The following is a 17761-nucleotide window of genomic DNA, read 5'->3' as shown; positions in this document are numbered from 1 at the left end:
GTAGGGGTGGCGGTAAGTTCTTAGGTCATTGCAGAAGGCCCTTCGAAGGGAGAAGGTAGTTGGTGCTCATGGGAGCTCATGGGAGCCCCCAGTTAATCTTCATGGTAACTGTAACAAAAGCACAAGCGTGGTTACTCCTCAGCTTCATTGACTTCTTGTCCTGTTGTGTGACCTTCATTCCTGTACCTGTTCCCATCATGGTGATGTCATCTGCACAAAGTCCTTACCGAGACAAGCTGATGCCAGAAACAATGCCCTGGGCCTCTAGAACCCTGAGATGCAAACATTTTTTTCTTTATTTTATTAGCCTTTCTTAGGTATTTCATTAGAGGAGACAGACTAATACATGGAAATGCCTGTTTGGAATTTTACTTTACGAAATCAGTGTTCTTTGATGAAACACACACACACACATACAACCATATTGGTGGGTTTTTTTTTCCTCTTAGAGTTTGTGAGTCACCACCAGGGGGAGGGCAGTGTTGACAAAGCAGGAGACAGGGTAAGGAAGGGCAGTGCTCTGGGTAATGAATAAGAATCTGGAGAAAGGAGAGACCATCAAGACCATCATCAGTCTGGTGGAACTGGAGAAGGTTCAGGAAGCAGGATGCAATGAACTGTTTGGACCAACATCCACAGGCAGAGAAGGTACCTCTTGGGTGCTCCACGAAGGGCAACCCCACACCATATGTCAGCAGAAGCAGGGAAGCAAGGAGGGGAGAGTGCTACGTTGGACAGAGAAGGCAGCCCTCCACCTCTGCAGGACAGCTGCCCCTGTGTGTGTGCTCACTTCTCCAAGAGGAGTATGGTCAGGTAGAAATGGGGAGGAGCCTGAAAACGCTTGCAAGAGCTACTTTTGTATGCAGAGGGAAGGCGCTACAGATGAGACACTGCTGGGGGGGGGGGGTCCAGAACCCTCTGTCTGTCCTGAATGGGGTGAAATGCTCACACTGAGTTTTTCATGGGAAAAAAAATGGGAAGGTACATAATGCCAAATTAAATTTAAATTTTTCTGCACACTGCCTCTTTCAGAGTAGAAAATTTTCCTTCTCCCTCAGAATGTACAATGTTCACATCAATTTCCACACCTGGGTGAACATGTACAAGGACGGGCATGAAGGAGGAATGTTCTGGAAGAATAGTATGTTTCTCTTGGCACCCTCCCTTGCCTCCTCTGCTTATCTGGAGGAGATCAGACCCACAATACCTCCATTCAAGGCAGTCCAGGGATCTGTGGCTGTCACCTTAACAGGACAAGAGAGACTTTGCAAATGTGACTGAACAGGGCTCTTGAGTTGAGCCTGACTCTGGACTCCCCATGTGGCATTCTGTGTGGCAAGATCACCAACACCAACACCTCGGTTTCAGTCATGTAGAACAGATTTTAGGCCTTCAGACATCCAGAACTATAAGAAACTAAATCTATCATTTTTAAAAGTTTCTTTTGAGATTATAACATAATTACATCATTTCCCCTTTCCTGTTCTCCCTTCAACCCCCCTATGTACCCTACGCCGTACTCTTCTTCAAATTCACAGCCTCTTTTTCTTTAATTGTTGTTCCACGTGTGTGTGCATGTGTGTGCCTGTTCAGTCTGTATAATGTCACTTGTGTGTTTTCAGGGCTGACCATTTTGTATTGATAACCAGTTGGTGTGCTCATCCCTCTTATGCAGGGCTAGGGAAGCCACAGATCTTGGAGGAGAACCCACACTATACTAAACCAGCATCATCCCTAACTACACTCTAAAGATTTGCCCTTTTCAGTTCTCATCTCTCATCAAGGACACTTCTCTTACAGCTGTAACATGAGGGCCTGCTTGTCGGGGTTTCTGTCCTGCCCAGTTCCCACAGCCATTTAGTCCTAGAGAAAATCACACAGAGAATCTACATTAATGATAAACTGATCGGCCCATTAGCTCAGGCTTCTTGCTAACTCTTATAACTTATATCAACCCATTATTCTTATCTATGTTAGCCACTTGGCTCTGTACCTTTTTCAGCAGGGCACGTCACATCCTGCTTCTTCGGTGATCTGAGCAGGACTTGGGAGGAATGGGCTTCCTCCTCCCTAGAATTCTCCTGTTCTCATCACCCCACCTCTATTTCTTGTCTGTTTGACCCGCCTATACTTCCTGCCTGGCCAATCAGCATTTATTTAAAACATGATTTACAGAACACAGACAATAATTCTCCTGCACCATACAGCAGAGACCATTGCAGAAAACCACAACCAATCAGAATACAGGACTGTGGCTGTTAGATTATTTGAGAAGCTGCTGAGACAAGAAGGTGGAAAGAAAGAGAGACTCGGCCTCAGACAGGACCATGTATATTCACAGCAAAGGACAATCCTGTCATTCACCTGTGCAGATGGCCAAAATGCCCACAGAAAAGGATAGGATGTGGGCCCCCATAAGGGTGGAAATGACTTCTGTAGTCCAAAGGGAAAACTGGGAAGTGTGGTCTTTCAACAGGAAACTCTCAGGGGTTCCCAGTTCCCCCTGATACATCTACAACACAAGTCCTGCACCTAAGGCTCAGGGATTGTTTCTGAAGAGGGAACAGGGAGAAGAAAGGCTGCAAGAGCCAGGGGACCAGGAAGTTTGGTGTGAGACTGTGTCCCTAGAAATGTCAGAAACTGCGCCGTGAAGTCTCAGCAACACGACTTTCTGACCATCACCTGAGCAAGGATGCCAGCAATAGACATGCTAATGTGAATGAGAGAAATCTGCCATATTTTTAAGCACTAAGATTGCTCCGATTTGTTACAGCACACACAGGAAACCCACGAGCCATGCCTCCTCTCTCTCTTGCATTCTCATGCCCTTTTACTTAGAACTCTCCAATGGGGCTTTCTGTGATAACCTGAACACCCTCCGTCTGCAGTGGACATGAGTTCTGTGTGGCCAGAGAGACACTGAGCATGGTGGTGGCTGTACCTAAGGCGCTAATTGTCAATTTTATAACATTTTAATTAATTCCGATTTTAGTTGCCACATTTGTCTGTTGGCTACATCACGGGACAATTGTATGAATATCACTACAATAAATATAAAGAAAGGTTGGGGGACGGGGAATCGGTGGTAGAGTGCTTGCCTAACGCGTGGAAGACACTGGGTTCTATTCCTAGCTCCAGGGTAGATGGAACCCAAAACCAAACTTTAAAAAAAAAAAAAGGAAAAAAAGCAGAAAACTGAAATAAAGATGCCATTAAGTATGCAGACCGGCTGTCACAGTCCATTTTATTTAGGATCATCAGAATGAAGTAGATATGAAAATAAGTCTTGCTTTTAACCAAACAGTAGGAGTCCAGCATTCTTACCTTCAGTGTGTAATTGTGGGGACAAGGACAAAAGCCACTGTGCGCAGAGTATCAGCACAACTTGTGAAGTAGGCTTTCTTTGTCCTGGGTCACAAGTGAGGAAGAAGAGGACCGGGGAGACTTGTCCAAGCTCCCAGGTGCTAAGGTACAGAGAGGCATTTGGAGCAGTTCTGAGGCCAGGGCTCTGATTCAGAACCTCTGAGCTTCCTCATGGTCCTGAGTGTCATCTCCCGCTCCTTGGACCAGGTGTGTGGGGGTCCTGGTCCTCACACTGTCTCCCCTCCAGGCCAAGGACTAAGATAGGGAGGGAACAGCTATGAACCGGGAGGGAAGCTTCCAGAAGACCAGCAGTGCCGGCACCCTGGAAGGATTCTGCACTCTCTGCGATACTGAAAAGGCTTTAAACTTTCCACTTAAGCATCGCAGAAGGCCAGTGCTGCCCCATCACGGAAAAACCAATATCGGTTTGGAAAGGTTATCGCTGTTCTTCCAATTCCAGTCAACATTAAAAATGCAGATACTTGCTATTTAAATCCAGCCACCAGCTGGGAGTATACAGGACAAGCTAAACCACAGTGAGCTGCCATCTCCCACTCTGGCTCAGCAGGAAGGAGGTAAAGGACACCCAGAAGGGCCTGTGTCACACTAAAGTGCCGGTGCCACCTCCAGTCCTGGACAGGCCAGGTCCTCAGAGGTCCATGGGAGTTCCAGTCAATGAACCAGACATCCATTCATTAGGTCAGGGACCTGCTGGCTTCCCTATCCTTGTGTTTTTGTGCTTAGCGCAGTAGCGGCTTCAGCGTCTGCAATCAGGGAATGTAGCGGCATAGATGGATTACTTCTTTCACCGTCTTTTTAGGGATATTTCTTCATGTCCCAGCCACAGTGCTAAAAAGGGTTCAAACTGATGTCAGAGTGAGCCATTTGAGGAAATCAATCCTGAGTAATTTACAGCTAAAGAGGATGGAAAATTCAAACAAACAGTAACACAAAGAGATACTGAGTTAACCTCTTCGTAACGATGGCTTCCAGAGATCTCTCAGCGGTGCCTGGAAATGTGCCTGCTAGAGAAGGCTGGTGAGGTCAGCAAGGAAAGTGGAAGAGGTGATAGGAGCTGTTCCCAGAGTGGCCCCGGTGTCCACCCCCTCCATCCACACTGAGCTCCATGAGGGCTGGGTTGGGTCTTATTCAGTACTGCGTCAAATGCCTTACTTGGAGCCTGACAAATGACAGTAAATCACACATGCTTAGTAAGTGGGAGGGTAGATACATGACACTAGGAACTCATAACTATAAACAAGACCGAGAATTTAACATGGGCTGGAACCGAAGTTCCAACGAGTGCGGTGGTAAAGAGCTTGCCTAGCCGGTGCAAGGGCCTGGGTTCCATGTGTGGCGGCTTTAAAAAGCGTTCAGGTTCAATGTGTGGACAGGGCTCACCTGGCATGGAGACATGCGCTTGCTGTGTCCTCACCCTGTCTCCTGAGTGATGAGATTGCAGGCGTGCACCACCACCACCCAACAAGTGTTCAGATTTTCACAAACAAATCTTAGGAGGACAAGAACAGAGGAAGTAGCTGTGGGGAGCGGTGTTACCAGAGGGAAGCGACCACAAGGAGGGTTGAAATGCCCCAGTCAGAGGTTTCAAAGAGTGGCTCGCATAATGTGGAGCAGAGTCCCACTAGGCCTGTGCTGGGGCTGGACCTGCTAAGGTCTATTCACTTAACATTAGAAAAGCTGTCCACTGGCTGCCCACTGCCACGGGGGAAGGCTGTGGCTGCCAGTGTTGCAACGCTCGGCTGGGATAATGGTAACAGAAAGAAAACAAACAAGAAGTGTCGGGGGCCAGCCTGGGTGAGGCTCACATGTTCTATGGTAGGGGTGTGAGGATTCAAAATAGTAGGCAGGAGAAACAGAGATGTGAAAGAAAAGGAAGAGAGACACAGACTAGAACCAGGAGGGCAATCCAGTGCATACTGAATTCGCCCACGTTTATTTTCCATATGCTTATATACCCCAATCCAAAAAGGGGGGGGGAGAGAAGGCAAAAGACTGCTTTAACATGATACAAAGGACAAACAGAGCAATTACTTCTTAATGCTTGAAGCATCAAGCAACTATATGCTGAGTTAAGTATTTTATTGTTTAAGCAAGACATGCAATGATCACAGCTTAGGCCAAGCATCCTGTAGGCAGCTATTCCCTGGGTCAAACTTCCTGTCATCTCCTTGAAGGAGTAGGAATAGGCTTGAACTTTCTGACCTTTGATCAAGGTGGAGTGGACCCTCTTCTGTGGACTCCCAAAAAGAAGCCCACAGAAAGTAGACAAGAAGGAGCAAGGATGGTCATGGAGCTCTCTGAGCATGCCCACAGCTAAGGTTCTGAAGGAGTCAACTAGCTGAGCAGCAGTATGGTTTGCCCAAATGCAACTGCAGGGCCAGGACAGAGAGTTTCAGAGATGCATCTTCCCATCAGTGCTGTTGCAGCGTGGCCTCGGTAATCTCATACAAACGGGAAATAGAGAATTTAAAAAACCAAGCCAATCTGCCTTATATGTTGAAGTGGAAGAGACATAGTTTGAAGTTAGGTCTATCTGCTCTAAATGGCAAAGTTATTCCAGCTTTCCATCCATTTAAAATTATCAGGGTGTCAGGCAACTGGGTAGGTTGGCATCTGGAAAAAGACAGGACAGGAGGATGAGGTCGCTGTTATGGTAAAAATAAAAGGGTGCCGTTCCCTGAGGGGCACAGTGGCAGAAATGTTGTGGGTCCCCTAGAAGAGGCAGGCAGCGGGCAGTGGGCCATGAGATCATGGCGGGCCACAAAGGCAGCCGGGTCCCAGGTAGGAACCCCCGAATGGCCCACAGACCATGAGGGCTAGCGGATCCTAGACATGGAGCAGCATGGTGGGTGAGAGACCAAGACAGGTAGGCACACCATGCAGAGGAAGTGGGTATTTATTTAGTGGGTTATGGAGGGGTAAGGGAAAAGGGGAGTAGAGATGCAGGAAGGGCAGAGAGGGAGGGGAGGAGAAGTGGGGAGAAGGGAGCAAGGCAGAAGCTGCCTCTTCGGGAGAGAGATGGAAGCAGACAGGATGTAGGGGGAGGGAGTGGGCGGGGACAGGACAGACCATTACAGTGGCCCCACCCAAAAGAGCCAGGGAATAGCTATGGGGATATTCACTGCGTGCCCACCAGCTGTGGCCACTCTGTTGTGGGTAATATCTCTGTCACTGATTGTGCTGGCTCCCCAGACAATGATTTTCTTACCAATAATGTTGAAAAAGCTGTCCAACAAACTCCTAACCATCCCTGTAAAAGTCATTAAATTACAGACGGTTGTGAGCTGCCATCCAGGGCCTAGGGATGGACCCCAGATCCTCTGGAAAAGCAGCTGGTGTTATTAACCACTGAGCCATCTCTCCATCCCTGTTCAGATGTTTTTGAAGCCGTTGAAAACTCAATAGAAAGAAAAAAACTCTAGTTTAGTCCTTCTGTTCTTTCCTCTCCCAATGCATTCATCACACTCCAGCTAGACGCAAGCATAGCCATGCAGAGTCCTAAAACTTCCTACAGGCCTCCCATTGGCTCATAGGAAAAGACTCCATGTCTTCCAGCATCATTCCCCTGCCACTTGGGGCCTGGGAACCTGGGGTTTCTACTTTCTTCTGCCCATGTAGTAATAAGGGCGGCGGGGCTGCGTCCCCAACACCCCAGCCGCCTGCTCTGCTAGCTTATGCCCGAAATAACAACACACAAACTGTATTCATTTAATCACTGCTTGGCCCTTTAGCTCTAGCTCTTACTGGCTAATTCTGATATCCCAATCAACCCATCTCTAATAATCTGTGTGCACCGGTCTTACCGGGAAAGACTCAGCATGTCTGACCTGGCGGCTTGTTTCATCGCGTGTGTCTGCCCAGGAGCGGGGCATGGCGTCTCTGCTGAGGCATCTGCTCCTGAGAGGAGAGCTGTCGAGTCTGAGCTCACTTCCTCTTCCTCCCAGCGTTCTGTTCTGTTTACTCCTCCCACCTATCTTCTAACCAATGAGGACCAAGCAGTTTCTTTTTATTTAACCAATGACCTTCCTCCATCATGCCCACTTCCTTCTGCTCCTCTCTCCAGCTCCCGGACCCCTTCCGGTGCCCTGTCCCCCAACTCAGCAGTTCTTTGCAGTCTGCTATGTACGGATGAGGCTTCCTCTACCCGAGATCCTCCCTCTGCCCATTTAGGCCCCAATCCTCATCATCATCTTTTTAGTCTCAGCTGCTGAGGCACTGTCCTTGGGAAGTTACTGTCAGGGTAGCTGGATGGGGATGTACCCAGAACAGTTGGTTTTCAGTGACGGCCACATCCACTGATCGTGATGGTCTGTGGCTGCTCAGCCCCGGCCACTCAGTGTCAATCTTGAAGGGCGGTGGCAGACGCTCTAGAAAAATCAATTTGCGTATTTAATTTCCAAACAGCTGAGACAAGCCTTTCCAAGTAGTGTTTGAGTCAGGGTCACAGGTGTGCTGAGTCATAGTATAGTCACTTTGCCCCAGTGTCTTGGGGCCGTATGAAAAGGAGATCTCTAAACTGTGAGGGAAAAGCTCTGGATGGGAGCCACATGTGATGTCCTAAGCATCCAGTCTGTGGCTGAGTTAGTGTCTCCAGTCTAAAAATGGATATAAAAATGTCCGTGTTTCCTGGCATACAAGATTGTGATGGGATAGCCTTGCATGAACCCAAGGCAAACCGTAAAGTATTGCACAGATGTCAGGCCTAATCAGTTTTACTTCATTGTCTTCAGGGGTCAATATTTTCTTAATCCCAGGCCTTAGGTGTTTTACAGCCCACCCCCCATAATCAGGCCAGGGCTCACAGAGAAGTCATGCCAATGCGTCACTGGGGGAGAAGGGAGATTCTGGCCTAAGTGGGCAGAGGGAAGGGAGGCAGACTCTGGGAGGAGGTGATGGGGCTGATCCTAAGTTCCTGTTGCAGCCCTGCCAGGCTCCTGTTCTGCATTTCCATCACCCATGGAGCCTCTGAAGCCTTTCTCCTGGGAGTTTCCTTATTGGTCTCTCTGGAGGTCAGAGAGAGTCTTATGCTAATGAAGGGGTCCAGTGCACTCCTGACACCCACACTTTCAGAGCATCAAAACAAAGCACAGGCTCATTGGACATCATCCAGTCACAGGGATGGCACAGTCCAGAGCATTAAGATTCTCCTGAAGTTGGCTCGTTAGTAAAGAAGTGGAATCCATGGAGTAAATATTAATGAGCTCATGTTGTTCTAGGAACCTGACATGGTTCACGTGACTTAAACTCACATCAATTATCCCTGTCTTGTAGATGCATAAATTTGGGCTCAGCAAGGCTTTAACTGGATGGATGGATGGATGGATGGATGGATGGATGGATGGATGGATGACAGATAGATGGATGGGTTATGGGTGGATTAATGATGGATGGATTGGTGATGCCTGTGTAGTAATGGCTAGAAGCTTAAGATCCAAAACAGACATTAAAGACTTTCTTCATTTCCTGACTCACCTCGAGGATGGTTAGAGAAGGAATGTATTCCAAAAATGACTTCAGAGCAGAAATTGAGTTTAGAGAGCTTAGGGATCTGTAGCTATGGTCAGTGTCACACTGTGTCTCCATGGGGAAGGGGGGCATAAATGCATGCAATCCCTTATCTCTGAGCACTATTAGTAAACTAACTCTTCCCCATTGGCCATTTGTAAAGATGCTTATTTTACATTCACTCACTAATACACCCATTCATTTCACTGACCTACAAACAAACAGCAGCAAAAATGAAAACGGCAAAAAAACTAAAGGAATTCACAATCAAGACGGAGGAAGTAAGACACAACAGAACCCCATAAAGGTAATGGACCCAGCAACCAGGTGCAGGCACAGCGTTGAGCACTAGGTGCATCACCTGATACTGCTCACACCAGCTCCACCCAGAGGGAACTAGGACAACTCCCATTTCACAGGTAAGAAAACTGTGGCCAGCTCAGCCGTGCTCTTGAGATGAGAAGACAAGCTAGACTGACCCACCTTGGCCATACAATCGTGTGTGTGATGCGTGTGAGTGCGTGTGTGCGTACATGTGTGTGTGCATGTGTGTGTGCATGCGTGTGTGTGCGTGCATGTTTGTGTGTGTGTGAATGTGTGTATACGTGTGTGTGAGTGTGTGTATGTCCCTCTTCACACCAGATAGGTCTAAGAAGAATGAAGTCTTTCAATTGCCAAGATAGGAATAACTACCACTTAGAGCAATCCACACAGGGCATACCTCTCCAGAGCTATGAGCTTGAGAGAACGTGAAGTCTCCTGGGAAATACTTTCCCCAAGGGGAAAAGCACAGTCACCGAGCAGAGGCTCACAGAGGGTGTGGAGGGACACGCTGTCCTTCTCCAGTTCCCAACTCATATGCCCTGTGTCTGTGCCCTGGGATAAATGACCTGTGCGTTACAATGGATCAAGCAGAGACACCCACTGGAGTCCTCTGAGTTGTCAGGAGCCTGAGTCCTGAAATCACCTCTGAGTGGGAAGCCAGCAGGGGCATAGCTGTCCTGAAGACATTCCCTGAGCCACCACTGTGCTGTGTCTGGAATGCTGGGCTGTGCTTGGGGGCTGGCAGTAGGAGCCAAGAGACATGGCAGCAGCCCACAGGGCAAGTGTCCAAAGAGCAGCATGTATGGCGGAGGCAAAGGTGATAGTCACGGAAGCCACCTGGCAACAGCTGCAGAGGAACCCCAGGTAGGGCCCCAGGGTAGGTAGATTAGGGTGGTGGAGAGGTCAAGGGGGAGCTGAGCTATGTGTCCGTAAGGACTGTCAGAGCTGGTGGTTTATAATTTCTAAAAGTGAAAACGTTTATAAAGACTCCAAGAGGCCTCGGGGCCAGTGGGAATTTTAGAAGTATATGTAAAAACTTTGACATTGTTCCTTCTAACAGGACACTTTGACAAACAGTCTCGGGTGAAGTGGGCGTAGGGAATCTTTCCTCAGCCCAGCTGGGTTTGTTCTGCTCTGCTTCTGGCTGCTCATCATAGCAAGGAAAAGAGGCAACCACAGTCAGGGTTGCGTGGTTGCTTACCTAGCCGACTATGGCTCAGCACAAAACAAGGAGCCAGGCGCACACCTTAAATATCCCAGCCCTTGGGAGGTAGAGGTGGGCAGATCTCTGTGAGTTTGAGGCCAGTCTCAGGAGAGCCAAGGCTACAGAGAGAAACCCTGTTTCAAAAAAAGAAAAAAGGTAGAGGAGGTTGGAGTTAAGAAACGCTGAGACTTGTAGGCACACATCAGTGAAACGGATGCCACAGGGTTGCATTGCAAATTTCTGTATGTAGTGTGGACAAGGAGGGTGGTGCGAAGAGAGAATCAGAGTCCAGGGAGAACAGGTTAGCAGAGGATATGAAGGAAGAAGCCTGTCTTTGGGAAAGATCAAGAGAAAAGCAGAGTCAGAGGCTCCAGGGACACATGGTCCAGGAGAAACGGAGTCCTCAGGGATGCCCAATTCCTGCCCAGCCTCAGCTCACCCTCACTCTCCTTCTCTTGAGGTACAGGGTCTGATGGGATAGGAGGTTCTGGAGCATGAAATCCACCAGGGACAGCCTGGTTTGAGGGGAAACTGGTTACTTTTTAGTTAAATTTAAAAAAATGTATTTATTGTATCACATTGAGCAATTTGGACACAGTGTAGCCAAGACTGATCTAGAGCTCTCTCAGCCCCTCCCCAGTGTTGATGTTGCAGGTGAATGTCACCATGCCTTGCCACAAAGCCCCCGAGGAGCACTGTGAAGAAGGTGGAGAGTCAGGGTGACGGACTTTGAAGGCTCTGGATGATTGACGTCTCATAATGGAGAGGTAGCCCTGAAGTGGTTTCTTAGGGAAACTTGGGAGCTTGATTGTGTCATCTCCCAGGTTCTCTGTCTGAGACCTCGGGGGAAAATGATGTTTTTTCCTAAGCCACTGCTCTGCATCCCTGAGATGAAGATGATAACAGGCCTCCCGACTCAGGTGTCCCGAGTGGAAGCAACCTGGAAGCCCAGTGCTCAGACCCGGAAAAGCCTGCTGCTCTGGCCTCTGCAATGACTTGTATGCCTCCATGAAAGGCAAAGGATATAAGACGAAATTGAGAGATGGCAATGTGGACTGGCCTATCAGGGTGACAGGTGTGGGCCTGTCCAGGGACAGGCTCACACTCCTTTCTTTGTTGCCCTAGGACTCTTCAGGGCAGAGGCTAGAGGAGCCCTGTCTCGCAGGCATCCTTTACCAAGCTTATGAATAAGAGCCTGTCTGTTTCTGTCTTAAAATAGCCGAAGAAAGTTATTTTAAAATGAACTTCCAGTTGGGTGGTCACATGGTTTTTTATTGTCTTCCTCTCATGAGAGTTCAAGAATTTGCTCATATTTTCCCTTTTTTCATTTATAGCACAAGTCATAACAGGAAGAGCCATTGCTCTCTAACTTCCTGAGTCAAGATGCCTGGGCTGTCCAAGGAGCCTTAGAGGCAAGCAGCACCCCGAGAACTCTCTTTCCAGCAGTCTTGCCAGATGGTCAGCTAGCCGTGGAACACAACATCAGGGCACCTCCAGGCTCTGGTGGAGGAACTTAGGGGAGGGAAGCTGAACTGGAGAGAAAAGACCTGGGCATGGGGAACTGAGAATTTGACCCTCATGGGTCTCCTAACACAGGATGTAGCTGCTGAATGCTCTATGATAGACCCCAAAGTAAAAAGGGCTCCAGAACAAAAAAGGGGACCCCTTCCTGTCTTAACCTTTGCCCTCTTCCCATGGCCACTCATTTCATTACTTTCCCCCACATGCTCACAGAAGTGTCTCTTGTGTTCGTCTCAACAGAAGTTGTCATTTCTTCTGCGGTTCACCAGTCTGTCAGCCACCAGTCCCAGAGCTCAGCGAGTTCTTGACCATGAGCTGGGGTCTCACGCTCTGGTACATTCTCCCTTGTCTCATTCTCAGGACATCTGCACCTTGACCTGCAGGGAACCCCAGTCCTTTGGACCTTCCACTTCTCCAGCCCATACTTCTCCTGGCCACAACTCTTATATCATTCACCTTTTCTTTCCCAACAAATTCCATTGCTTTCTTCTGGTCTCAGCAGAAAACCCTCAAGCCAGCACTTTGCTCTTGCCCTGCACAGCCCCCCCCATCTGTTACCTCCTCAGTGTCCCCTCTGTCCCTGCTGACATTTTCTTCTATCTGCCTTTCCCAGGTACTCCAGCGAACAGGAACTCCCCAAGCCCTCCTTTGTCATCCTCCACTTTGAATTTCCTAACTTTCCTCTGTTTATTCTGTCACCATCTTCCTCAGTCAGCTACTGCATGTTCCCAGCCCACTGCGCGATGCCATCTCTCCTGACCACTCCACGGACACTGCCTTCTCTAAAGTCACAGGGTTAGGAACTATTGGTATAAAATGGCCATCTTATGATGCTCATGGATTCTGAAAGCCAGGAAGTTGGATTGTCTCTACTTTGTGAACCCAAAGCCTTATCTGGAAGACTTTGAAATCTGAGAGTGACTTTACAGCTATGGGTTAGAATCATCTAGAAGTTTTTACATCTAACTTGTGAGTAAGGATGATGATGCCAACACTAGGTCCTTTAGCCAGAGACCTATTCACCGCCTCTCCAGGTGGCTTAGCCTTCGCACTAGAGAGTGGTCTCAGGGTAGTCTGGGTCCTTACATGAGATGCTCTAGTCTGCCCATGAATAGGGCAGAAATGGTGTCACCATTTATACCTGAGAAGCCCCCCAGCATCCCTTCTGCTACACTTCATTACTCAAAGAAGTCACAAGACACCCAGAATTAAAGGAAGATGGTAAAGCCCTCATCTCTCACTGGGGTGGTGATGAGATGGCATTGTGGATCAGGTGCGGAGATGTGAGCCTTTAATCCCAGCACCAGGTAGGCCGAGGCAGGTGGATCTCTGTGTATTCGAGGACAGCTAGTCTACATGGTGAGTTCCAGGCCAGACAGAGCTACAAGGCAAGACCCTAATTTTTTAAGAAGAATTTTTAAAGAGCATGTAGGATGGGAAATACTAGCGTAGCATCTTTGAGAAGTACAATTAACTACAGACTTCAATGACCTTCCAGCTACTAAACTAAAGGATGGGGGTCTTAGTTACTTGTCTATTGCTGTCAGAAAACACCATGGCCAAGGCAACTTAAAGAAGAAAGAGTTATCTGGGGTTTGTGGTTTTGGTGGGATTAGAGGCCATGGCCATCACGGCTCAGAGAATGACAGCAGCATGCAGGCAAGGGCCGGAGCAGCAGTTGAGAACTCACATCTTGAGACATATTTATGAGGCAGAGGAGGGATGAGAGGAGACGGGGAATGGCATGCGTCTTTTGAAACCTCAAAACCTGCCCCCAGTGACGCTTCCCCCAACAAGGTCACCCTAATCCTTCCTAAATAATCTCACCAACTGGGGACCAAATATTCACACATGAGCCTATGGGAGCCATTCTCATTCAGACCACAGATATTTTCCAGTTAATGGCTTGACTTAACTGTGTTTGGGTTGTGGATCGCCCCCCTTGTGAAGATCTTTATCCGTTTACCTTGGTTGCCGCATTATTTTAGTTCTAGAAAAACCTTCTGTCCCTCTGCCCACCTCTTCATGTGCCCGTCTGCCCCCCTCCTGATGAAAACACCCCACAGTGTGTCTATCAGTCCATAAGATACTAGACGTTTGGTTCCTCTCCTGTAGTTTCAATTACTATATATACAGCCTTACCTCCCAAGTCTATCTCCAGAGAAAGCTTCTTCCAAAGTTCCAGACTTGCCGCCCACGAGCCTAGCGAACATGCTCAAAGATAAAGAGTTTAGACAGGTACAAAGCTAAACTCGCCACCTTCCACTATGGGCCAATTCTTTCTTTGGCCTCTTTCTCTTAGGGCACCGAAAAATTGGGCCATCCTTTTCTCTTCCTCTCACACCTCATTTCCCAAGTTTATGCTCGTTTACCTTGTGCATGTTCCCATAACTTTTATTTGCTATTTTCAAATTAAAGATTAAGAATCAAAGAGACCACTTATTTTCCAAGATTAAAATGACTACTTATTCTTCCATGTGTTAACAAAACACGTACAGAATACAACTCTAGTTCTTGGAAATGAAATAAAAAGCTCAAGACATAGTTCCTGGACCCAGTCATGGGAAAGATGGGAATGTAAGCAGATGATCCCTACAAGGCGTGGGACACACACAAATATTGTGGCTGTGGGAAGCCTTGGATAATATATGGAAAGACTCCCACCTGGGGCCGGGTTGGGGCTAAGGTGGGCTGTGTTCTTGCTGTGTAACAAATCGCTCTAACTTTTAACTGTTTAAACGATAAATTTACATTAGCACCCAGTTTCTTTGAACCAGTAATCTGGGTACAGTATAGATGGGTGCCTGACTCTGGGCTGCTGTTATCTGAACACTTGACTTGGAAGAGGACTCGCCCTGAGCAGGCTCACTTGACAATTGACAGACCTCAAATCCCCACTGGCTGCTAGCCAAAGGCAGGTCTGTTCCCAGCTGGGCCGCTGGCTTCTCCTTTCCCAGGAATGAGGATGTTGAGACATAAAAAGTGACCAGAGAAGAGATGGAGACCAGAACAGAAGCCAAGCTTTTGTATCCCAACCTATGTGTAGCCTAGCTGCTGGACAGGGATTACTATGTCCAGCCTGTGGTGGGGGAACTGCACAAGGATGCGCATAGCAGCAGGAGGGGAATCCCTGGGAGTCCTCTCAGAGACCATCGCCTGGTCCGCAGGGGATTTCTTACTAGTGGCATCTGGACTCAGATTAGGAGGTGGCTATTAATAGATAAAGAGTTCCACAGGACTGTCCTCTGCAGAGACTGCTGTAGTGATTGGAAGGTGGCGAGAACTGGAAGCTGGGGGAATCCTAAGTGTAGGGAAGGTCAAACAGCGTGTGGTCTACTGTGTGGAGATACGAGCAAGGTGTCTTTGATGGCCGATTTTTTTCATCTGATGCATGCACTCCACCTCCCAACTTAGTGTCAGGGTCCTTGCTCAGTGTGTGCCTGTCTGTTAAAACTCTGGGTTTTACCAAGGACATTGAGCCTATAATTAGTGATCCTAGAGAAGCTAAATAAGGAGAACCCAAAGAAAAACATATAGGCATCCTCCTGAATATTAACCTTCAGCAAGCAATGAAAGGAGACAGAGACAGAGACCCACATTGGAGCACAGGACTAAAATCTCAAGGTCCAAATCAGGAGCAGAAGGAGAGAGAGCACGAGCAAGGAACTCAGGACCACGAGGGGTGCACCCACACACTGAGACAATGGGGATGTTCTACTGGGAACTCACCAAGACCAGCTGGCCTGGGTCTGGAAAAGCCTGGGATAAATCCGGACTCTCTGAACATAGCGGACAATGAGGACTACTGAGAACTCAAGAACAATGGCAATGGGTTTCTGATCCTACTGCCTAGGCAGTTTGGATGCTCAACTTACTAGACCTGGATGGAGGTGGGGGTTCCTTGGACTTCCCACAGGACAGGGAACCCTGATTGCTTTTCGGGCTGAAGGGGGGGGGGGACTTAGTTGGGGGAGGGGGAGGGAAATAGGAGGCGGTGGCGGGGAAGAGACAGAAATCTTTAGTAAATAAATTAATTAAATAATAATTAAAAAATTAAAATAAAATAAAAAGAAAAAAACTCTGGGTTTTAACCAGCTTTCACCTATTAACCAGCAGCGAATCATTTGCCTACCTGGCAAAATTTATTGCCAAAAGCACTATAAATGAGGTGGCCAGAATTTCTAGTTATCTGAGTGGAGGGTAGTCCTTAAAATTAAAATGTCTTTAGTTAATTTTAAATACAAGTTTATATATCGATCTATAACACAGAGAGGGAAAATGCACAAATAATAAAGGTATAAGTCAATGTGTTTTCACAAGCAATCTCTTATCTCTAGTAATCACACTACAGACCTGGAATACTGCCCCTCCCCAACCCCTCGGGCCCCGCTTCCCGGAAGTAAATAGTGCTCTCATTTCAACCACTCTTGAGCGGTTTCCTGTGGCTGAACATTAAACAATGTATTCACCAGCCTATACTCTCTGTAATTCCTGTTCATCATTCCCTTTTGTGAGCATTATCTATGCTGTTTGTAATATCGGTTCATTTGCACTGCTGTGAAGTCTTCCAAATCGGCTAAGCCCCAGCTGATTTGTCCTCCCACAATGAATAGGAGTGTAAGGAACTCTCAGTTCGGGGAAATTATGGATAGTACAGCTGTATCCATTCCTGATTATGCCCTGTGGTATGCATACACATACAAAAACATGCATATACATACATATACTCATTTCTCTACGGCCTCTTCCACCTTGCTCTTTTTTTCTTTCCTTTCTTCCTTCCCTCCTCCTCCTCTTCCCTCTTCTTCAAATTTCCGTGTATCCCAAGCTGACTTCACACCCACTTAGTCACACACATAGCCAAGGATGACCTTGAGCTTCTGATCCTCCCACCTTCACCTCTGAGTACTGGGAGGTTAGCCATGTGCCACCATGCCCAGCTTCTATAGTACTGAGGACTGAACCCGGGCCTTCATGTATGCTTCTATCTGCCTGTTTTAGAACATAAAAGTAATAAAGTACTACTTTATTGACAGCTTTTTCTAAAAAAAAAATTTAATCTACAATAAATATTTCTTATGTACAATGTAGCAAAATGACTTTTGTATGCGGTATGTGATGCGCATATTCTTTTTAAATTTACTGCTGATAAGATTTTGAATTGGGAATTGAGATTGCAGTGTAGAACATCAGTCTAAACATATTGGTACATCATAGGCAAGGAAGAGAATACTGGGGGCCGTCAATTCTTTTACCTAGCTGTAGTCTCTTTACGTTTCATTAGCTCTCCAGACAATGGGTGCTTAACCGTCTATTCGCTCTCAAGCACCAGGATCCAGGGCTTGCAAACATGTGTTGAGCCAGATTGCGACAACCCACCAGAGGAACGAGCCCCTCACCGCCTGTAGTTAAGTTCTTCTCAGAGAACTGGACAGCATGTATAGTTTCAGCTGTCAGAAATAAGTGACTTGGTGACTGGGTGCTAGCTGGGTGCCCTAGAAAACTAAACCCTCAAATCCTTGGGCAAACTCTTCGGGGGGGGGAGCAATATCAGGGGACCCAGAGCGCAGAAAAGTAGAACGAGAAAGGAAAGCAGGGTGCTGGGCGACAAGGCAGACTGTTCAGACTCACAGGAAGATGCAGGACTCAGCCAGGCAGGTGGAAGAGGTTGTTCAGTCAGGGAGGAAAGACCATCTTGGGACATTAACCCTTCGGCCCTTCCAGCGTGTGTGCAACTGTATTGGGATTCAGCATGACCCTGGGGATCAGAATCAGCCACTGCCGTGGCCATGGGAGCAGAGAACCTGAGCACGGGGACATAGC

This window comes from Microtus pennsylvanicus, chromosome 13 (assembly GCF_037038515.1).
Source record: "Microtus pennsylvanicus isolate mMicPen1 chromosome 13, mMicPen1.hap1, whole genome shotgun sequence".
Taxonomy (NCBI): domain Eukaryota; kingdom Metazoa; phylum Chordata; class Mammalia; order Rodentia; family Cricetidae; genus Microtus; species Microtus pennsylvanicus.
Note: the sequence above shows the minus strand (reverse complement) of the source record.